At 47.5% G+C, this 24662-nt stretch overlaps 1 pseudogene; it reads right to left on the reverse strand.

Annotated features, from left to right (window-relative positions):
* Positions 1–21386: 21386 nt before the first annotated feature.
* On the reverse strand, positions 21387–23779 carry LOC147962573 (disease resistance protein RGA5-like; annotated as a pseudogene).
* Between the last annotated feature and the right edge of the window lie 883 nt (positions 23780–24662).

Below are 24662 nucleotides of genomic sequence, written 5' to 3' on the forward strand. Positions count from 1 at the left end.
CTCAGGCAAGGGAATGCATCATCACCAATGATGAAACTTTCGACAGGAGTCAATTGATGTCTAGTTGTTCCCAGAAATAGAGAAAGAAGACTAGGCAACTTCCCAAGGATTTGAATGTCGACCTCTGGCCTCACTTTATCAACTCCTAGTTCCAAGTAGGAGAGGACGGGGAACAACGCCGAGTTGATCCATTTGGGCAATGTCGAGGTACAATAAAACTCAAATGTGGGGAGGTGTGGAGGAGGCACCCAGCCATCCCAGCTGACATCGAACCTTGCAACCCCTTCATTAGAAATGCGTAGACTACACAATTTCTGCAGATTGCCAAGGGACACCAACAAAGATTCACACACACTCTTGTCTTCCGCCTTCCAACAAAGGCGAAGCACCCTCAGCTCCACCAGCTTCCTTAGCTCTTTCTCAATCTCATCAGTACCATCCACCTGCATAAAGTCGAGCACTTCTAAGGACGCCAAGTTTCCTATCCGATTTGCAATCTCATATCTGTACAAACATATAAGCACATCAAACGTTCTAACCGAATAACAGTTGATGGCACCCCCCTTGGTCCAAACGTTCTCAACACTAGTGCAGAACCGGGCAATAGCACCGGTTCGTAAGGCCCTTTAGTGCCGGTTACATAACCGGCACTAAATTGTGGTCACTAAAGGCCCCCCCCCCTTTAGTACCGGTTCAGCACGAACCGGTGCTAAAGGGCAACCACGTGGCACGAGCCAGCTCCGGGGGCCTGGAGCCCTTTAGTACCGGTTGGTAAGACCAACCGGTACTATAAGGTTTGGGGGTTTTTAGTTTTATGATTTCTTTTTCATTTAATTTTGTGTTTCCATTTTAATTCTTTTTTTGTTTGCTGGTATTTTACGATACTACACATTGTACACGTTATGCATATATATATATATAAATAGAATTTCTAGTAGAACCAATCATGCATATATATATATATCATCAACGTCTCACACACCACCATATTAATTAGTTCACACATACACACATGTATAGCTATATACAATTTCTCCTACATATGCATGTTGCCTTCGGAGCCAGTGGCATTAGCCTAATTGGTGCCTTCGGAGCACGATGACAATTGGAAGTGGTTTCCATGGGGGCGGTAGCAGGTAATTGAATTCTCCCTTCGGATTTATGACCTGGTCGAGCAAAAATCCCGCTATTTCCTCTTGAAGTGCTTCTACGCGCTCCGTTTCTAGGAGCTTCTCCCGCACCTCTTTGAACTGTTAAGAAGGAGATCAATATGCATGTGTATTAGTTGTGTGACTAGATATCGATAATGGTGTAAAAATTGTGAATAGTGTTCTGACAAGCGTACCCATTCCTGTCTTTGAGATCTGCTCCTTTCGGACGCCATCATGCGAATGTTCTCGCAAACGCAGAATGCACACAGATCAGTCCCCTGCGCCTGCTTCAGGGCCTTTACGGGAATGGAATTTGATTGAATAAAAATTAATCAAGCATGATAATTAAAGAGATGGCAGCTAGCTAGCTAGCTAGCTAGTACTACTTAATTACTTACCTTGGGTCGAAACCATTTAAGCTTTTTTTCCATTCGCCGGGCGTGACGCTGATGAACCTTGCCCAAGCCTTGCCCGCCGACAAAGAAAATGAATAAAGGGGTTATTAAATAGTTCATATCATGAAATGACGAACTAAATAGGCCGAGATATATAGTTAATAATGATTGAAATTACCTGTTGACTATCCCAAACAAGATGTTATAGTCAGTTTTTTCTGAGATTAGTGAGTCCAGTACTTCAACTGTTCCGGCGTCAACTTTAATGATACACAAGACCCAGTGAAATCTGCATGCACACACGTTTGCATGTCTTAATTAAGCGGGCATATGTAAGCAAAAACATGTAGCTAGCTAGTAGGCAAAAACAGAGAATTTGTAGTACAAGACAGTGTGACTCACTGGAAGTTGTAAGGAAGTAGTATATCTTCATTGTATTTGAGGCGCTTCAACAACTCTAGCATGTTGTCCTCTACGTTCTTTTGCTGACGTTGATTTATCTTCCATGTGTATTCATTAACGGTGTTTGGGTCAATGAACCCAATGCCAAAGCGTCCACCTTTTCTCATTTCATACATCTTCATCCTGCATAATACCACAGAAAAGAATATAGTGAGGATAATTACAGGTAATGATTGATCAAAAGGATCACCACAGCTAGCTTGAGACTTAAATTATAGAAAGAAATCACTTACAGACAATAGCAACTGACGATAGATTTGTCGAGTGCGTCTTGATTGTATAACTGAAAGAGTTCAGTATACTCAACGGACACAGTTTTCTCATGGAAGTAATGCTCCTCCTTGACATTCACCATGAGGGACAATCCATCTGAAATCTTGGTAATGTTCATGTACCATTGATGCAATTCATACATTCTCGTTGGGAGGTTCTTGACCTTGTCTGGCTCGACCAAAGGTTGGCCCCGGACATATTTCCGTTTTATTTCATCCTCTCTAAGCAAAGGCATGGGCTCGATCTCTAGGAGTTGTCCAACAGTGATGTTGAGAACTTCAGCCTGCATTATATGCTCCTCCGTTATTACCACATTGCTCACCTCGGGAACGTGCACTGTTTGCCCACAATAATATTGGGCGCGCGTACTGTCACATGTTGTTGGCACAACAAGCGAGGGGATCGATTGCGCCGCCTATTCTCCCAGCTGGGGAATGGTTTTCCCGCATTTTTTGGCAGCTCACTACTAGGAAAAGGCCTACTAATGGCGCACCTAATTTGGCCATTAATGGCGCATTAGTGGTGCGCCATTAGTGCCACGCCATTAGTATATTTTACTAATGGCGCACCACAGGTGCGCCATTAGTATCTGGTATACTAATGGCGCACCTCAGATGCGCCATTAGTATATACAACAGTGCGCCATTAGTATGCCTCCCAGGGGGCCATGTATACCCAGGTGCTTTGGCATACTAATGGCGCACAACAACAAGATGCGCCATTAGTAACTTCGGCATACTAATGGCGCACTGTTTAATGATGCGCCATTAGTATCCTTTGGCATACTAATGGCGCACTGTGATGTGATGAGCCATTAGTATGAATATTAGGGTTTTTTTTATTTTTTTATTTTCTGTTTTTTGCACAGGTTACAAAATGTATAATTGGACAAAATATAGACAGCACACATCAACAACAGATTCATCGAATACAATAGAAGATTAGTCTCTGAATACAATTCATCATATTAGTCTCCGAATACAATTCATCATATTAGTCTCCGAATTGAAAAGACCGAACAAAGATAGAACATTATATTACAAGTCTCGAGACCGCGAGTAGCGAGTTTGTCTTCACATTACAAGTCGATATCGATCATCTAAACTACCATCACATAGAATAGAGCTGCGGTCATCACGATGAGCATCATCACGATGAAACTCGTCTTCATCCGGTTCCTCCAGCGCTCCCTCCCCTCTCCCGCTAGATAGCAGGCGTATCTAGATTCGGCCTCGGCCCTAGTGGTGTACCCTTTGTAACTGTTACCGCTGAATCGGTGAACCTGTCTCCGACACTCCTCCCAGTCGTCGTAGACTCCGGGAACCTTACCCTTGTACACGACATACGACGGCATCGCTATGCAGTAGCCAAACGAAACGTTAGTACCAATTCACAGACAATACATAAGCAATATATAAGTATGCAACAGAACGATCAGAAGAGAAAAGCAAGACATTAATAGCATCGATTACATCTAAGTTGAACGACTCTCGAAACCAAAGAGACATACTACAAGTTCATTAAAGTTTAATTACAACATGAGCCAATCGATGTTTCAGAACTAGACACAGCATCACTGCTTTCGACTCGACTCAAGGGACCGGAGCGTGGATGAAGTCGCCGTCTATCATGGGAGTCATGAAATAACGGTCGTTGTCAGCCTGCATTTGTAGCATTGTGTCGATGTCACTGTTGGACAGTTGATTTCTGAGGTAGAACTGCCCCGAGGTACGAAGGACATCTTGATGGATGATTTCCGCTAACTCCGACTGGATGCGAAAGAATTCTTGTCTGATGTCCGCGTCCTGGATTGCCGACACGCTCGCGGCCCAATCTTTGAGTTTACTCGGTAGCAGAAGTTGATGATGGTCCCGTACGATCGCCCGCATGTGATGGATGGCGTAGTAGGCACCCTTCTGACCGCCAGGCGGCTGCTTGACGCAGCAGAACGTCGTATTGTGGGAGAACACGTGCTTGCCGTACTTACGAATAGGCCTGGTGAAGGTGCCTCCAGATTTGACGTAGCCGGGGAGAACATCATCAAGAACCTTCTTGACATTTATGTAGTCTACGTTCGACTGACGGTCCGGGTCGAAATACGTGGCCATGGAATATTTGGGGCTTAGGAGGATGAGCGTGCAATGTGTGTCACTGCAGAAAACACGGAATGTTAAAAGAAAAACGATCGAAATCTAAGAATTCATATGTTACGGGGCGGTTGAGGGGAGGACTTACTCGGGAAAGTAAGGCACGAGGAAGTTATCCTTATCTTGGTTTGCCAGAATGACGCCTTCGAGGTAAGAAGTCGCGACTTGCCGGTCCCCAGCGCTGCCCAAGATCTTGGCATGCATGTAGAAGGGGTCGACTATCACGATGTCCGGGGTCTTGTCACGAATGATCCGCATCTCCATACTCAGCGAAAATAGCCGAACGAAGGTGTAGTGCAGCGGATGAAGGTTCAACATAGCGTGGATGTCATCAAACCGCAGGACGATCGTACCCCCGATGGAGTTATCCACAAAGCCCTTGCCCTCTGGCACCTTGGCCGCGAAAACCGGGTATGCCACATCCTTCTCTCCGAGACGCCGCTTCTCCAAAGAAAGAACACTGTCATGCAGACTCCACATAGCACCGGTTGCAGCATCGAGCATATTTCTCGGTAGCATCGGCCTACCCGCCACATGCACCCTCCTCGAGATATCCTCAGGTGAAGGTGGCCCGTCCTGAGCACGGATCGTACTCGGTGCCGGCTGGCCCGCACCCTTGTTAGTCTTTCTTTTGCGTGCCTTCTTCTTCTCCTGTAATGGGACCGAGTTCTGCTCACAGACCGCCTTCTTGAGTGTGTTGGGGCTGATAATATTTCGCACCTCGCCTATCTGAGGCTCGGTGAAGTCGGCAGCTGGAGGCGTCTCCTGAGAGCTGAACAGCAGACGACGCCTGTTGCAACTTGGCTTCTCCGCGGTACCAGCTAGATCGCGCACGTCTTTTGTTGGGTTGGGTTCTTGAGAAGGAGGCCCCATGAAGTCGCCACCGTACCCATGATCGGCAAAGTACTGATCGACGTTGGCAAATGTATCGTCGTCGTCGTCGTCGTTCTGATCCTGTGCCATATGCATGTTTGGATCCAGTGGCATAGGGATGTCCGGCACCGTTGCGGCGGTCTTGCCATGGGGCCGACTTGGCGCCGGCACGACTGGCGGTGTTGTCTTTGGGGTGGTGTCCCCCGCCCCCAAACGAATCTGGCTCTTCGGCCAAAGCAGGGGCCAGCTCAGGCAGGCGCTTAGGGTCATCACGTCATCATCGTCGGCCCCGACGGGTCGAATCGGAGGTAACAACTCGTCGCAGCCTGGCAGCACCCGAACCAGTTGAACCCTAAACAAGTTGGGTGGCATCTGGGTACCGTGGAACAAGGGGTTGCCCGGTTGAACGATTTTGCCCTTGGCGACATCGACCAACTCGTTGTTCACGAAGTGCAGGAGAGTGCACGGAACGTCGGCGGCGCCCTGCGAAAACATGTAGGGCGTCAGGGATGCCCAGTCAAAGGCAAGGAGATGAAGTCCTCGGCCGAGAGAGGCTTAATTAGTTACTGTGATGATGGCGTCGAGCTCGGCTAATGTCGAGGCACCGCCAACGGCGGGCGTGCAGTTGACGGAGGGGCCGCTTGCTGCAGAGGTGGCGGCCGGCGTACACCCGGGTGCATTAAGCTCCCGTGCCGGCATCGGAGACACCAATGCCGCCTCCGCCGGAGACACCAATGGCCCCGCCATCGCGTTCTGCGAGTTGCTGGCCGTGAAGCTAGGAATCGGGGGCGGCCCCTGTTGGCCGCCCGCAATCCACGCACTAATCCCCTGGATCAAGGTAGGCACAATGGCGGTGATCGTCGCTCCGAGTTGTTGTTGCACTTGCTCTTGGACAATCTCCGGAATCCGCGCCACCTGTGCCCTGAGTTCTTGAACCTCGCGCGCCTGGCTTTCCGAGCTGGTCTTTTTCTCCTTTCGCCCACCAGTGTTATAGTATGACGACCATTTTGTCGACAAGCCTTTGCCGGCCACACGACCAGCTGACGTCGGCTTACTGAGCTTATCCTTGTTCTTCATTACATTCAACGCCCTATTCAGAGTGGTGTCCCAAGGGTTGCTCTTAGTCGACCCCGCGCTACTGCTTTCAGTCGCCTGCGGAAGGAATGTGAACCATTTAGAAATTTGGCTTCATTAATTAGAATGCAATCATATGGAGCTAATTACGCGGGGGTGTATTCCTTACCAGAACAAGCTCAAGCGCCCTGGTCTTCGGATCTGTGGTAAGCTCCTTTGTTTTCGGGTCCTTCTTGTACCGGGCCCTGACAAAGTTCCTGGTCTGCTTGTCACCGTATTTATTGAAGAGGGGCGGTAGTCCTTGCTCGGCACGGTCCGCCTCCTCCTTGTCCCATATAGGCTCCGCCACTCTGTAACCGCCGGGACCGAGTGTGTGTTCCCCTAAGTTCAGCTCCCGCATTTCTTTCCCCCACTTACTTGATTCGGAGTTTCCGGTGCTCGAGCAATTGATCTTGAAGTCGTTGTAGTCATCTTCGGTGATCGAAGGATTTTTCTCCTTGATCTTCTCATAACTCTCACCTTTCTCGATCATTCTCTTCACATTGCTTTTCCAAGTAGACAGGGCCTTGCTCATCTTTGTGAGGGCAGCATTGTTCACTTTATTCCCTTTGAGGCTTGTGTTTTCAAATTCAGCGGGGAACTTGTATCGTTCGTGCAGCTTCGTGAAGAGGAGGTTGCGCAAATTCCCTCGGTCAGGATGCCTCAGGTTCTCGGTGTTGATCGAGACGGTGCTACGGAGAATGCACCCGAGCTGAAGCGAGTAACCCTTGACAATTCGTTTGGGCGCCGTTGGATTCCCGTCGGAGTCCACTTCAGTAACTTCCTCCTTGAGGGTGCGGAGCACGGTCGGGCGCCGGTCCTTCCGTTGCCTCTTCGGTTGGCTGCCATCTGTGCGTGCGCCGCCATCATCAGTGGTGGCATCCTCGGCGGCACCATCAGTGGTGGCATCAGTGGGGTCATCCTCGGCGGCACCATCAGTGGTCTCAGGATCGGTGGGGAAGGCGGCGTCCTCATACAAGTGAGGTTGTTCCTCCATCTCCTGGGACAGCTCCCAGAATGCCTTGCCGCCCGAACCCCCGGCCTCGTCGTTGTTGGCCATGTTTCTCTCTAAATAGGAACAAAGTTTGGTCAAAAAGTTGGTTATTGTCAAGGAACGAGATCATGGTCTCATCATTTAGGGTTTGTCGACACCGAGGCATCCTAAAAGCTAAGCTTTTATCATTGAGGGTTTTTCGACGCCCAGGCACCCTAAAAGCCTAAGCTTTCATCATTTCGGTTTTTATCGACACCGAGGCACCCTAAAAGCCAAGGTTGTATAATTAATGGTTTGTCGACACCCATGCATTAGTCACAAGTACCCCATATGTCCTATTTTTAGCAAAGTCATGCTAAAATTCACGGAAAATTTCAGCATGACCTTTGCTGAAAATAGGACATATGGAGTACCCGAATTTGCCGGAACGGAAGTTAATCGACATTCCAGCAAACTCAAGGGCCTCTCGGGTGGACAAGGCAAAAAGGGCCTCCATCACAACATGGAAAATACATTGGCATGTGAAGAGGTGAAACAATATATGCATCTCCAAGCAGTATCATTCAACATTTTGGACAAACCACTACAAGCAATACTGGATCAGATACAGTATCATTCAGTCTGATGCTTTGTTCTACACTTTGATGCAAATTAGTATATAGAAGAAGCTATTTACTAGCAGTACCATATATAAAAGACATTCAGTCTGATGTTATTTACTAGCAGTAGTAGCAGTTTTTTTTCTTCTTCATTAACTGTACTAGCAGTTTTTTTCTTCTTCATTAACTGTATTAGCTATTTACTAGCAGTACTAGCACTTGGATCATATGCTAATGCTACATTGATACATCATCATGCTGGGTAATATTAAACCCAAGCAACTTTATAATCAACCCAAGATACATCAACTACCGCACTGTCCTGCCTAATAAAAACAGTCATGCCAGCATATAGTATATAAATGTGAATTTGTGTTTACAAGAAGAGTGCCCATTGCAATGTAAACCTGAGAACACAACTCACCTCAAGTGCAGGATATAGCAGACACCTACTTCTTCAGTCAAGTGCAGTAAAAGACCGTTTGCAGAACCTGTTTAGTCAGAGTTGAACATTACAATCTATACTATGCTCTACTATGCTTGTAAAGGAACACTATGCTTGTAATGGATGCAGTTGAAGCAGGTTGGGTTGCTGGACTTTGCTGTGCTTGGAGAAGGTGCATTGCGTACCGAGAGATAAACATACGAGCACATCTCGGATTTGTTCTCAGAACATGGAAATGGAAAATGCAGGTTGACATGTCATCTAGTAGTGAGCAAGCAGAAGAATAAAGGCATTGGGAAAACTAGGTGCACCGTATTTTGGGTAACATGGCCACATGTTCTCGGTTTGGCCACAATTCAAGCATTGTATTCTTGGGTCAATCTGGGTCACATGGTTTGCAATTCAACCAATTTTGGGTCAATGTGGGTAACATGGTTTGCAACTGAACCAATTTTTTGTGCATATTTTCATGTACATATTTTCATGCAGTAAAATAGTATCTACGCCAACATCTGTACATTGTGCATAATAGATTCAAGACCAGAATACATTCTGGCCAAAGAAGATCAGCAGGAGGCAGGTGAACAATCTAAATCTCAGAATTTTGTAGAATAAAAAAACAAGATCAAAGATTACAGATCATGTACAAAACCTGAATACAGCTCATGTGGACAAATAAGATTCATTTAATTTATTATTGTTGGAACCAGAATTTTGTTCGCAGTGTTATTCGACACAAGTAAAATGGGCTAAATCAAACCGATATCACCATCTTCTATGTTAAGGCCAAAAGGAGATGAATCAAATGATTTGGAGTTTTAAGTTCCATAATGATTTATTCCCCCAATAACAGATCTTAATCTACATGTCAACAAGATTACAAGAGTTGCAGACAATCCCCAACACCTATCAGTTTTAGACCACAAGAGTGTCAGATAACTGTTTTTTCAGACTACAAGAGTTTCAGTTAACTGTTTTTTCAGACTACAACAGTTTCAGTTAACTGTTTCTTGGACTCAAACAGTTTCAGTAAACTGTATCAAGCACAAGCAGATTAGCACAAAAATATACCCCAATAGATCATCTACACCAAAATCTGAACACCACCAGTTACAGTTCATCACAAATTCCTGTGCAAAATCGTAGTGTACCTGCCCTGTACCCTGACGAAACCCGTGAAGAACCCCTCTCGCCGGAGTAGTCCCTGGGCACGCCGTCGATGAAGAAGAGGAGGGTGGGGTAGCCCTGCACGCCGTGCGCCTGCGCCAAGTCGTGCTCCTCGGTGGCGTCGGGTGGAGTCGAGGCGGCGGGGCAGCGGCGTCGAGGCGTCGAGGCGGCGTCGGGGCGGCACCGAGGCGGCGTCGGGGCGTCGAGGCGGCGTCGGGGCGTCGAGGCGGCGTCGAGGCGTCGAGGCGGCGGGGCGGCGGCGTCGGGAGAGGAGAGGGGAAGGGGATCGAGGGCGAGGGCGAGGGAGAGAGAGGGGATAGGTTTGGGCCTGGGAGGAAATATGGATGGGGGCGGCACAATACTAATGGCGCACCACCCCTCGGTGCGCCATAAGTACATCCATACTAATGGCGCACCTCACCCTGGTACGCCATTAGTTTTTTTTTTATTTCTGCTCGAGCCAACAGGTTATCTTCCACCTGACCTGATCCACATCAAGTTCCCTCTACTAGCTCGACTGGTCAGCAGCTAGTTCTCACACCAAGAGGTCCTGGGTTCGATTCCCAGGCTCCACAATTTTTTTATGCATTTAAAATATTGTTTGATACTTATTTGTGTTTAAATATGTTCAAACTTGTTTAAATCATAACAGTAATATTTTTTTATAAGACAGTAATAATTATTTAAAAAATATCATCAAACAGTAATGCCGGTGGAGCGGGGGAGGGTGTGGGGGGCGGCAGCGGCGGTTGAGTAGGGGAGGGGTGCGGGGGGTCGGCGGCGGCGGTTGAGTAGGGGAGGGGTGCGGGGGGTCGGCGGCGGCGGTTGAGTAGGGGAATCGAGGGTGCGGGGGGTCGGCGGCGGCGGCCGGTGGACCGGGGGGTGCTCGGCGGCGAGGGGGACCGGATATGGCGAGGTGGGATAGCGATCGAGATGGAGGGGGATCGAGATCGAGTGTCCATGAAATTTAAAAATATTCATGATAGTTCAAAAAGTGCCCATGAAATACAATCGAGAAATGAAGGCTACGATTTAAATACAATCGATCTTAGCTAGCTATCTGTTCACAATCTTCTTGCCCTTCTTTTTCGCAAATGGAGTTCTTCTGTGGAACGGACGTCCTTTAGGTAGGGTGGTCCTGCTTCTTCTTGTGGTGTATGCTGCTACTTCATCATTGTCGTCATGTTCGATCCTCGGGTCACCGTACTTATCGAAGTCTTGCTCATTGGCTACTCCATCCATTCCGATGATCTTCCTTTTGCCTCTCCTCACGACAACACGACTGGGCTTTGACGGGTCGGTAATGAAGAAGCATTGGTCCACTTGGGAAGCCAGTACCCATGGCTCATTTTTCGCGGTGACGTTTGCGCCCGCGGTCTTGGATTTGGCTTCGGGTATAACCATGGTGGTGAAATACCGGTCTTCTTTTAGGACGCTCTTGGCCCATCTGACATGGAACATCGGGACCTTCTCTCCAGCATAGCTCAGCTCCCAGATCTCCTCGATCCTTCCGTAGTATCTGTCCTTGTCGTTACCGATGTAGGATTCCATCGTTACCCCGGAGTTCTGATAACCATCGCTCTTCATGTCCTTGGCCTCGGTGTAGAATGTGTAGCCATTGATATCGTACGCCTCATAGGTCATCATGTTGTGCTCGGCGCCCTGTGACAAGGCGAATATGAGTTGTTCTTCCACCGAAGAATCCTCATGTAAAGGGTACGACAGAAGCTTCTGCTTGAACCAACGCGTGTAACATGAGTTGTGCTCTTTGAGTATATCTCCGTCTGTCCTCTGTTGGCCTCGGTCATTGTACGTCTTCTTAATAAAGGTTTTGTGCTCTACCACCCAAGGATCGACCACGTCTATGTGTTGTAGCGCGACTAGGTTTGCTGTTTCAAAGTCGGCGAGTCGACCCTCGAAGTCGACATGCATTTCGCGGTGACCCTCACGGTGACCCCATCCAGCGAGCCTGCCAAGGTGCCTGTTGACGGGCAGACCAACGGGGTTCTCGATGCCTAAATAATTCGTGCAATAGGAGATGCACTCTTCGGTCAGAAAGCCCCTGGCTATGCTTCCCTCTGGACGTGACATGTTGCGAACGTATCCTTTGATGACACCGTTCATCCTTTCGAGCGGCATCATGCTGTGCAGGAACGTCGGCCCGAGTTGGATGATATCGTCCACGATATGGACCAGCAGATGCACCATAACGTCGAAGAATGCGGGCGGGAAGTACATCTCAAGCTCGCATAGTATCACCACGATCTCTTCCTGTAGCCTTCTGAGTTGCCTCACGCCAACAGACTTCCGAGAGATGACGTCGAAAAAGTTGCATAGGCCAAATAGGGTTTCACGGACGTGCGCGTCCATGATCCCATGGATTGCAACTAGAAGTATCTGCGTCATCAGCACGTGACAGTCGTGAGACTTCATCCCGCTGAACTTCAGCTTTGCTGGGTCTAGGTATCTGCTTATCTTCCCCGCGTAACCATAAGGAAGTTTTACTCCTACGAGGCATGTGAAAAACTGCTCGATCTCCTCCTGACTTAGAGTGAAGCATGCGGGAGGGTAGTCATTTCCGGTCTTCTTGGCCTTTTTGCCTTTGCGACGACTTTCCGTGTCCTGCTTCGCCTCATCATCATCATCATCATCATCATCATCATCATCATCATCATCATCATATACAGCGTGAAGCTCCTGCCTGATGCCCATTGATTTCAAGTCTGCCCTTGCTTTCGGCCCATCTTTGGTCCTCTCTGGCATGTTGAGCAGGGTACCAAGCAGACTCTCGCACACGTTCTTCGTGATATGCATGACATCAAGGCTGTGAGGCACACGGTGGATCTTCCAGTACGGCAAGTCCCAGAAAACAGACCTCGTTTTCCATACCTTCAGCAGCGGCTCTGGCGCCTTTCGCTTCTTTCCCGGCTCTGGCGCCTTTTGCTTCTTTCCCGACAGCGGGCAGTCTTTCCAATTTTTCAACAGCTCGTCTATTTCCTCGCCGCTCCTCGTACGCGGGCGTCCTCGGGGTTCGGTTTCACCATCGATCACATCCTTGCGTTTTCCCCACGGGTCATCGTCGCGAAGCCACCTTCGATGTCCCATGAACACGGTTTTCAAAGACCCGGGATCTCTATCTAGCTAGCATTATGTTGTGTCATCCATGCACCTGACGCATCCAGAAAATCCGTGGACCACCTGCCCCGCGACATATCCGTAACCGAGATAGTCGTGCACCGTCATGAGCAGCGCGGCTCTCATAGGGAAATATTCTTTCTCTGCGGCGTCCCACGTATTGGCTGGTATTTTTCACAGCGTGTCAAGCTCCTCTTTCAGCAGCCCCAGATACAGATTGATGTCGTTCCCTGGTTGTTTCGGTCCTTCAATTAGCATACTCATGTGAATGTACTTCCTCTTCATGCACAACCAGGGGGGAAGGTTGTACATCCACACAAACACAGGCCAGGTGCTATGTGTGCTTCTCTGGCTGCCAAACGGATTGACTCCATCAGTGCTCGCGCCCAGCACGATGTTCCTTGGATCGTTCCCAAATTCTGGGTCTTCGAAGTTCAACGCTTGCCACTGGCTCACATCCTTAGGGTGACTCAGCATCTTGTCTTTTTTATCTATCTCCGGATCATTTGCGTCATCTTCTCGCTTCTTCTCCTCCCTATCCGCATGCCAACGTAGGAGCTTTGCTACCTTAGGGTCCGCGAAATACCGCTGCAGACGAGGAGTGATCGGAAAGTACCACACCACTTTTCGAGGATCTTTCTTCCTCTTCTTGTATTGAGTGACGCCGCACACCGGACATATGGTAGACTCCGCGTGCTCGTCCCGATAAATGATGCAATTGTTCATGCACACATGGTATTTCACGTGTGGTAAATCTAGAGGACACACGATTTTCTTCGCCTCCTCCAAACTGGTCGGGCACTTGTTCCCCTTGGGAAGACGTTCGTGCCAGAATGACATGTTCTCGTCGAAGCATGCATCGGTCATTTTGTTTTTTACCTTCATCTCCAGAGCCATGAGCGTTACTTTCAGGCGGGTATCCTCGGGCCTGCATCCTTCATACAATGGAGTAACCGCGTCTAACTCAAGTTGATCCATCTTGGCTTTCTCTCGGGCGGCAGCTCTTGCGTTATTCGTCTGCTTGATAAGCAGCTCTTGAATATGAGGGTCCTGCACCCAGCCCATCGATGGTCCAGCGTCGTCTGCTCCGCCGGCATCATCATCTTCATGATCATGCCCATCGTCTGCTCCGGCATCTTCCTCATCATCATGTCCTGCATCTTCTACATGATGAATGTGTACAGCATCACCGTCGTGATCATCTCCTGGGGATTCTTCGTCTTCTCGCCCGCCCGAGCTGCGGTGGTTGTCTTGCCGCCCTTCCTCATTTCTTGCCCGCCCCCCATGGACGACTTCGTAGTCATCTTCATCACCTTGCCACCGATAGCCATCCATGAAACCACGCAAGAGTAGGTGGTCCCGCACCTGCCCGGATTCCGGGTCCGCAATAAGGCTCTTCAGCTTGCATCTTCGACACGGACATCTTATCTCCGTCTCGTTCCTTTGAAGCATCTCGGCCTTCGCGGACCTCAAAAACCTATTCACGATGCCTTCGGTCATCGTGCGGACCATGGTCGCCTGCGGGGTAGAGCAAAACGATATTTTAGAACCAAGAAAAAATTTGGCATGACTTTCCCTAAAAATAGGACCGAAAAGAATGCTTAATGCCAAAATTCTCGCCGAAACGGAAATGAATCAACATTCCGGCAAAATATTGGCAACTATCGCATTTCAAATACCGGTACACCTCCAAACACAAACACATATGCAACACCACAAACATATGCAACACCACGAACATACATAGATCTAGCTAGGCCATAAAAAGTGCATGTGCACATTGTTGTAGGGGGAACAACATAAATATAGCTTCCCCCCTTACTTACCTATCAAAACAAGGTAATTTAACCACTTAAATTGAATGAATCTATGGTGGAAATGAGGTGAAAAAGAGGAGGCACCCGAGACAAGGAGGAGGTGGAGAGAATGAAGTGGGGAGAAAGTGAGTGTGGGTAGGAGAGGCTGTCCAAAATATCTTGTTGCTAGCCACTTACTAATGGCGCACCAACTCTAAATGCGCCATTAGTAATCCAGGTTACTAATGGCGCACCTTCTGGTGGTGCGCCATTAGTAGTTCTGCCAAAAAACATACTAATGGCGCACTGTTCCACAGTGCGCCATTACTAGTTTAAACTAGTAATGGCGCACAGTCGAACAGTGCGCCATTAGTAGTTTTGCAAAAAAAGGAATAAAAAATATAATAAAAAAACAACATTAGTGGCGCACTTTCCGACAGGTGCGCCATTACTAGTTACAACTAGTAATGGCGCACTGTGTCTGGATGCGCCATTAGTATGTTTGAACAGGCACACTAGTTCAAAAAAAATTGATACTAATGGCGCACCCTGGGCTAGGTGCGCCATTAGTAGTTTCAGCTCTAATGGCGTATCAGAAGGTGGTGCGCCATTAGTATATACTAATGGCGCACCGCTTGTCTGGTGCGCCATTAGTGTCAATCCCATCTATAGCCCTTTTTCTAGTAGTGGCTGCTTCTTGTTTGCTCGATCCCGATGTAGACGTGCTCGCCTCCCTTTGTAGACGTGCTCGATTTAACTTCCTGATGTGGCGCTCATAGTCTGTGTCAATAGGCTTGGGAGCTGGTGGTTGAGCCATACGAATGAAGTGGTCAATCGTTTCCTCAGGCACTTTCTCCCTTGGCGGCGGTGGCGGTTTCGGTGCAAAATGGGCTTCCACCTCGGCCTTCGATATGGCTGTGATTTCCTCCTCGGACCTGTCAAAAGACCTCTGCGGAAGAGGCGTGAGGCTTGGACCATATTTATATCGCTTGCCTCCGCCTGTACTTCTTGTACTACCTCGACTCGTACCGCTACGCACCATAGCTGCGGGGTGTCTCTTCTGCGATTGCTGAGGCGGCGGAGACGGCTGACGGGGCTGAGTTGGACGAGGAGGAGTGGCCTGAGGTTGTGCCGAACTTGGAGGAGGAGTGGACGTCTGACGCTGTGGCGGACTTGGAGGAGGAGGAGTGGCCTGACACTTTGCCGGACATGGAGGAGGAGGAGTGGCCTGACACTTTGCCGGACATGGTGGACTTGCAGGAGCGGGAGTCTGCTGACTCGGTGGCGGACTTCGACGAGGAGTCGGCTGACGCGGTGTCGGTGGCCTTCGAAAGATGATGCAATCCTTTTTCCATAGGATGATACGATGTTTGGCCTCTCCGAGAAAGCGCTCGCCGTCACCTCCAGCAATGTCAAGCTGTAGCTCTGAATATGGTGGGTCCACCACCTCATCAACCAAGACACGAGCATAGCCCGCTGGAATCGGGTTGCAATGGAAGGTTGCCTCGGGGGGATTTGTAAAAGCAAAGCCGTCCACCACTTTCATGGATATGTTCTTCATTTTGACGTGTAGCTCGTAGTTAGTGTTCTCCGTGATGTCATCCACGGGGTATCTACCCAGCATTGCGTCGTCCGGGACGGAACCCACGCTGCTTCTCGGCATGGATGGGCCGGTGCTATCCAATGCTGGATCATCCGCTAGCTGCTGCAGCTGCTGAGACCCCCTTTGCTGGGTAAGTGAGTCGATCTGCTCCTGCTGCCGCTGGAATTTGAATGCCAATTCAGCTTGACTTGCTTCTAGGCCTTGAAGGCGTTCATAGTCCCGCTTCCTCTGCTCCTCCTCTATCTTCCTCTTCTTCTCCTCCGCAATCTTCTTTCTCGCACGGGTTCTGTAGTCGGTGTTCCATTCTGAAAACCCCTCTTACCACGGAATAGCGCCCTTGCCTCGTGTTCTTCCCGGGTGTTCAGGATTTCCCAGGGCACGCATAAGCTCGTCGTTCTCTCTGTTGGGCTGGAACACCCCCGATCGTGCCTCTTCTATTGCAACAAGTATCGCATCGTCGGCTCCCTTCAGACTTGCCCTCGTCGAAACATTGCCTGTCTCCGGGTCCAACTCCCCCCCCCCATGCGCATAGAACCAAGTCCTGACCCTGGGGGGCCAGCTCTTAGTAACCGGAGTGACACCTGCATCCTCCATCTCTTTCTCAGACTTATCCCACTTAGGCATTGCCACTGCATAGCCACCTGGCCCCAGCTTATGGAACTTATCCTTTTTTTCGGCATTCTTCTTGTTTATTCTCGACCGTTCCTTAGCTAATTCCGAATCCTTGAATTTCACGAAATCGTCCCAATGAGCACGTTGGTTCTCTAGTGTTCCCTTGAATACTGGAGTCTTCCTTCCTCCCTTGACGTACTTGTTCCATTCACGATTCTTGTGGTTCTTGAATGCAATCGCCATCAACCTAAGAGCAGCCTCCTTGACTTTCTGCACATCTGCTTCTGTGGAATGATCTGGTAGGGTGAAATGTTCCATGAGAGTATCCCAAAGCAAATCTTTTTGATTCTTGTCGACAAAAGTAACATCTGGACGTGGCTTTGCTGGCTCTCTCCATTCTTGAAGTTTGATCGGGAGTTGGTCCTTCACAAGAACTCCGCACTGACGAACAAACTTGTCCTCAATGTTCTTAGGCGCTAATGGTTTGCCATTAGGGCTGCATGCCTCGATATTGTACTTTACGCCCTGCTTCAACTTTTTGTTCGGGCCTCGTTTTGTCATTTTGTCTGAAGATTTGCTCGATCCGGATGGCTGAAAGAACAAAGATCGATTCGTTAATATATCTTCAAGTCATTTAAAACATGTGATGATCACCAGATGCCTGCTTATATAAATATATATATACCTCGCCGGTCTTTGTTGTTTCAGGATCAACATGTTCTTCGTCATCGTCATAATCGTAGTTCATGACTTCATCAATTTGGTTGTCGCGATTGAATATCATATCACCCTCTCCGGTGTTGTTTAGAAATTCGGAGCCGTCATAATCTTCTTCATTCTGATCATCATCTGGCCCGCATATCATATCGAACATGGTCTGTTCTCCCTCTCTGTCGGTATTGTCTGCCATAGCTTTTATTTAACTAATCCAAAAGAAATATAAAACAATTTAGTATTCAAATTACATCGTCTCGAATAATAGATATAATCTCGAATACATCGTCTAGAATAATAGATATAATCTCGAATACATCGTCTCGAATAATATATAATATTGAATAGTACATCACTGGCTATTAGCTAATAAAGATCAAATACTACAGAAGAATCTAGGACACTCGCGGTTCCTCCGGCGCGGGCGGTGGACACCCAAAGAGAAGGAACCCTCACAGGATCATAGCTGAAGTGAGATCCCCGAAGAAACTGCCAGGTATTGGATAACCTGCCGCCCTCTAACGCAACCATGTAGCGATGGACGTGCTCGTCCTCCTCCCTGACACGGCGACGTACCACCTCCGGCGGGGCCGGGTCCCTCCGCACCGAAGCTGGCATTTCTATATAACACTAATTTCTAACGTTTCTATATAACACTAATTTCTAACATTTCTAACATTTTGATAACTAAAATTTCTAACATTTCTATATAACACTAAAATTTCTAACATTTCTAACATTTCTATATAACACTAATTTCTATATAACACTAATTTCTATATAACACTAATCTAAATAATCTAAACTAATTAAACATGTGTACGTGTGTGTGTGTGTTCATCATGCATGCTTGTGTGTGTGTGTATGGGGCTCGGGGAGGGGCGGCGCCCATGGTGGCCGCCGGGGGCGAGGGAGAGGGGTTAGAGGGGGAGAGGCGAGGCGACGGCCGGGGCGGCGACGGCGGGGATGGCGACGGCGGGGACGGCGCGACGGGGACGGGGACGGCGCGACGGGGACGGGCCCGGGGCGGCGACGGAGACGAGGGCGGCCGCGGACCTCTAGGTCTTTCCAATATGGCAGGTTCCAAAATATAGATTTCTTCTTCCACATGGGTGCGCATCCGTCAGCGTCCTTCGGAACAGGTTGTCAGCCAGGACCCTTTCCAAATATCACCTTCAAATCCTTGACCATATCATGTACATCAGCACCAGTACGGTGGCGAGGCTTCGTCCGGTGATCCGCCTCACCTTTGAAATGCTTGCCTTTCTTTCTTACGGGATGCCTGCTCGGAAGAAATCGACGATGTCCCAGGTACACATTCTTCTTACAACTATTCAAATATATACTGTCGGTATCATCCAAACAGTGCGTGCATCCGCGGTATCCCTTGTTTGTCTGTCCTGAAAGGTTACTGAGAGCAGGCCAATCATCGATGGTCACGAACAGCAACGCCTTTAGGTCAAATTCTTCCCCCATGTGCTCATCCCACGCACGTACACCTGTTCCATTCCACAGTTGTAAGAATTCTTCAACTAATGGCCTTAGGTACACATCAATGTCGTTGCCGGGTTGCTTAGGGCCTTGGATGAGCACTGGCATCATAATGAACTTCCGCTTCATGCACAACCAAGGAGGAAGGTTATACAAACATAGAGTCACATGTCAGGTGCTATGGTTGCTGCTCTGCTCCCCAAAAGGATTAATGCCATCTGCGCTTAGACCAAACCATACGCTCCTTGCGTCATCTGCAAACTCCTTCCCGTACTTTCTTTCGATTTTTCTCCACTGCGACCCGTCAGCGGGTACTCTCAACTTTCCGTCTTTCTTACGGTCTTCTCTGTGCCATCGCATCGCCTTGGCATGCTCTTTGTTTTGGAACAAACGTTTTGACCGTGGTATTATAGGAGAATACCACATCACCTTGGCAGGAATCTTCTTCCTGGGGCACTCGCCCTCGACATCACCAGGCTCATCGCGGCTGATCTTATAGCGCAATGCACCACATACCGGGCAAGCGTTCAAACCCTCGTACTCACCGCGGTAGAGGACGCAATCGTTAGGGCATGCATGTATCTTCTGCACCTCTAACCCTAGAGGGCAGACAGCCTTCTTTGCTTCGTACGTACTCTCGGGCAATTCGTTGTCCTTTGGAAGCATATCCTTTATCATTACCAACAACTTTCCAAATCCCTTGTCAGATACACCATTCTCTGCCTTCCATTGCAGCAATTCCAGTGTGGTGCCCAGCTTTTTCTTGTCACCTACGCAATTCGGGTATAACAATTTTTTGTGATCCTCTAACATGCGCTGCAACTTCTTCTTCTCCAAATCACTTGCGCAGTTTCTCTTTGCATCGGCAATGGCCCGACCTAGATCATCAACGGGCTCATCTGATGCCTCTTCTTCAGCTTCTTCCCGCTTTGCCGGCTCAGCTTCTTCCCGCATTACCGGCTCAGCTTCTTCCCCCATTTTTGTATCATCGTATTCAGGGAACACATGGCCAGGATAGCTGTCGTCGTCCTCTTCTTCTTCATTGTCTTCCATCATAACCCCTCTTTCTCTGTGCTTGGTCCAAACATTATAGTGGGGCATGAAACCGGACTTAAACAGGTGGACGTGAATGGTTCTTAACGTAGAGTAATTGTGACCATTCTTACAGCGAGCACATGGACAAGGCATAAAACCATCCGCCCGCTTGTTTGCCTCAGCCGCAAGCAGAAAAGTATGCACGCCCTCAACGAATTGGGGAGAGCATCGGTCATCGTACATCCATTGCCGGCTCATCTTCATTACACAACACCGAATAGACCAAATTAATACAAGTTCATACATAAAGTTCATACAACACTTAAATGCAACAAACAAATAACTATCTAGCTAAAGCATTTAAATGCAACAACAAATGCGATCAAGATCGCAACTAAGGTAACAATTGATCCAACAGCATAATGATACCAAGCCTCACTATCGATGGCATATTTTCTAATCTTTCTAATCTTCAAGCGCATTTTCTCCATCTTGATCTTGTGATCATCGACGACATCGGCAACATGCAACTCCAATTCCATCTTCTCCCCCTCAATTCTTTTCAATTTTTCTTTCAAGTACTCGTTTTCTCTTTCAACTAAATTTAACCTCTCGACAATAGGGTCGGTTGGAATTTCCGGTTCACATACCTCCTAGATAAAAATATCTATGTCAACTTGATGGGCATAATTTGTCATAAACACGAAATGCAACAAATAGTTTTAAAAGAGAATATACCACATCCTAATCATAACAAGGACGAGGGCCGACGGGGACGGATATCAAAACCATGGCACTATGTATAACAAACAACGTATGGGTAAGATAATTATTACACGATTAACTATATATCCAAATCACACAAACATCAATTTTTTATATAAAATTTCATGAACAAGAGGCTCATCACAAGGTGGTGCCGGCGATGCGACGGTGCGGGCGATCGACGGTGGTTATGACGGAGATTTAGAAGGCACTAAGTAAACCACACCTACATATGCACACTAAGTGTTATTTTTGACCTCAAATTGCATATAAATCAAATACTAGCACATATATATATTTCCTCCCAAATTACTAAACTCACAAATTGATAACTATATAAAGCATTGCAAGAGCTAATCTAGCAATGAGAGATGAAAGGACAAAGTTGCTAACCTTTGTGATCACTTGAATGGATGAGGGCCTTCAAATCTTGACAAATTTTGGGCAAAATGTGTGATGAGCTCGAGGGGAGAAGAGGAAGAACAGAGAGGGGAGGAGAGGGGAAAGGGGGGAGAACAGAGCGAGCTGGACGAAGGGTTTATATGCAGGAGGACCTATAGTACCGGTTCGTGGCACGAACCGGTACTAAAGGTGCTGGAGGGGGCCCAGACTGACAACATCCTGCCACCACTCTCATTAGTACCGGTTCGTGGCACGAACCGGTGCTAAAGGTTAGCCACGAACCGGTACTAATGAGAGAGGCCCGGCTAGCCGTTGGAACCGGCACTAATGGATACATTTGTGCCGGCTCTAATACAAACCGGCACTAATGTGCTTCACGTTTGACCCTTTTTCTACTAGTGCAAGTCTAGTGTTTGCAAAAATTGTAGCTTTCCAATTTCCATGTGGAGAACATCAGCATATGTACCTGCTAGCCCTAGGTATCTCAGATGTAATAATTTCCCAACACATCTAAGATCAATGTGGTGGCCACTTTCCCTAAGGTCGCACCCTTGTAAATCCAATACACGCAGAAGTTGAAAGCTGGAAAGAGTCTGAATCAAATCAACATCAGTTTTAAACAGAGTAATTGACCTCAACTTTGACATACTTGTGGCATTGACCCAATGTGTGTTGGGTTCTGACATGTTAATCTGAAAGGATAACCTGCGAACCATGCTATCTGAATTCATTTTGCTTTTCTTAGTGCCATCCAGTATAGTAACAAAGTTGTCTTCACTTGACAGAGAACATATGAGATCAAGTACCATATCATGTACGTGACAATATATCAGCCTGCCTTCATCATGATATCCTGGCTGAATCAAGTTTCTATTTAATAGCTCACTGAAGTATCTCTCTCGAAGCTCAAATAGTCTAATTTCTTGGTCTCCACCTTCGATGAAGCCTTCAGCTATCCACCTCCATATCAATCGGTCTCTATTTATCCATATCCTTTGCATATCCTTTAAATAATAAACAGGTCTTTAAATAAGAAGGTAAATCGTAATAACTATAGGATAGTATATTCTGCATATCCTTTGCAGTACGACCTTCTGCAAGTCCACGACCAATAGAACCAAGTATTTTTGTCCCATTGATCCTTTGACTTTATCTGTTTATCATTGCCGGCCAAAAGGCTAGCTATAGTAATGATGGCTAGTGGCACGCCACCACATTTCTTCAAAATTTCTTCTGATACTTGCTCCAGTTCAACGGGACATCCACTTCCTCGAGGGAATATTCTTTTGTAGAAGAGCTTTCTGGAGTTATCATCATCAAGAGATTTCATCCTATGAATAATATCACCACTAGATACGCGACATGCTTTATAGAAAGCACACTTGATAATTTCCCATGCATCTTCACCCCATATGTCATCAATCACGATTAAGTACCTGTGTGATATTTTTAGGACGTTAGTTCATGTGTCATTGAAGACTACATAACCAAGTTTTTTTTCTAAATTCTATTAATAGCGAGGTATATATCTTAGTGAAGATGGGGTCGAACATAGGCCTATAGCCTTGGAATTTACATCAATGAATCCATACCTCTTATCTTGAAGAAACGCTCTTAGTTCATCAATGAGTTGCCCATTGTCCCTATCAGCTTTGTTGATGTCTGCAAACTTACTGTTGTCAAGTCCACATAACATGGTCTTGAAAATCTTTGTTATGTCGGGATTCCGAGACACCGAAACAAACACTCTACAATCAAACTGCGCTTCGATCTTGTCATACATTGCTTTAGCAAGGGTAGTCTTTCCCAATCAACCAAATCCAACAATAGACAGAGTCTTGAGTTGCCGCCTGGACATCTCATCCCCATGAAATAGCTTTCTGGTCAGCTCATCCTGTGTGCCCTCGATGCCCACGAGCTCTGTGACATCTCTATGCACAGCTTTGAGACGAGGATCAATGGCATTTGCCACACCATCTGCACGCGTCTCGAGCGCGTACCTTTGACGGAGCTCACCGAGTTCCTTGGCGAGGTCCTGGGCATCTTGGATGGTGTCAGAGATTTGATGAAGAGCCCTACCTTTGTTGAAGAGCTTCTTGGTCCGCTTGAAGAACTTCTTCACTCTGTTCTTCATGTTGTTGGGGCCATGGTCGCCATGACTACCGTCGTACACGCGGACCATGTAGCGTCCACAGCATCTTCCATGTTGTAGGAGAGCTTCCGGACCTTTCCTGCCCAGATCCGGAGGTGCGGGTCGAGCTCGTCCCGCGGCACGTTGCCCACTTTGTGGAGGAAGACATGCATCATCTCCAGCTCCGTTCGGAGGGACTTGACGCGCTTCTTCACCCGCTCGCCCAGGGTGAATTCAGCAAGAAGCAGCTCGCCGAGCTTGCGGAGGAGAGGGCTTATCGCCCCAGCTGCAACCTCCATTGCTCTGCTTGATCGGATGGGCGTCGGCAGTTCTCCGGCTGAGCTTTCTTTAGCGACAGTCACGGGTGTGTTTGCTCCCAGATGTGATTTGTGCAGTGAACTGCGGGGAGTGCTGAGGTCCTTGTACTGAGAAGGGAGGCGATGGTAAGGAGATGCGTGTCGGTAGTCCTCTCCAACGGAGCTGATGGCAGCAGGACTTGTGTATTTGGGGTGAATGATGAGGGGGTGGTAGTAGTAGTACTAATCTGTGTGCCTGGACCCGTCATACAATTACATGCTTTGGATTACCATGGTCAAGGAAAGTTAGGCTATAATCTATGATTATTTGTTTAGTTGGCCCCACAAAGGTTTAAGGGTCTAGGGTTTATTGTTTATTTTTCCTTTTCCTTTTGTGTTTTCATTTAATTCTTGTTCATTTCAACATATTTTATGCTACTATATATTATACACGTTATGCATATATAATAGAATTTCTCATAGAACCAATAATATATCATAGAGTTTCTTCTAGGACCACACACATATATACAATTTGGTATATACAATTTCTTCTATAATTTGCAGATCATTACATGCAAGCATTAGGTGAAAATGGTATTCTCTGTTGGGATCTATGACCTGGTCAACCAAAAATCCCGACATTTCTTCTTGAAGTGCTCGTATGCGGTCCGTTGGTAGGAACTGATCCTGCATCTCTTGCATCTTTAAAGAAGGAGATCACAAACCGGGACTATAGGTCACGAATAAACCGAGACTAATGCATAGCCGTCGGAACCGGGACTAATGGTACCATTAGTCTGGGGCCAAAACCAGACCGGGCTAATGGACCGGACGAAAGGCCTGTTTTCTACTAGTGTGAGTGCTTCATTTTTTTCTTTAGAAAACTTCCGATTTATTAATCTTCAATCACGACAGTACAATAAACACCAGAAATAATAAAAAATACATTCATATCCATAGACCACATAGAGATGACTACAAGCACTGAAGTGAGCGGAAGACACGTTGCTGTCATCGCTCCTTCCTCGTCGGAGTCGGGCAAAATTTATTGTAGTACACA

The sequence above is a fragment of the Triticum urartu genome, chromosome 7A (genome assembly GCF_056163025.1).
Source record: "Triticum urartu cultivar PI428250 chromosome 7A, HENAU_Tu73, whole genome shotgun sequence".
Lineage (NCBI taxonomy): Eukaryota > Viridiplantae > Streptophyta > Magnoliopsida > Poales > Poaceae > Triticum > Triticum urartu.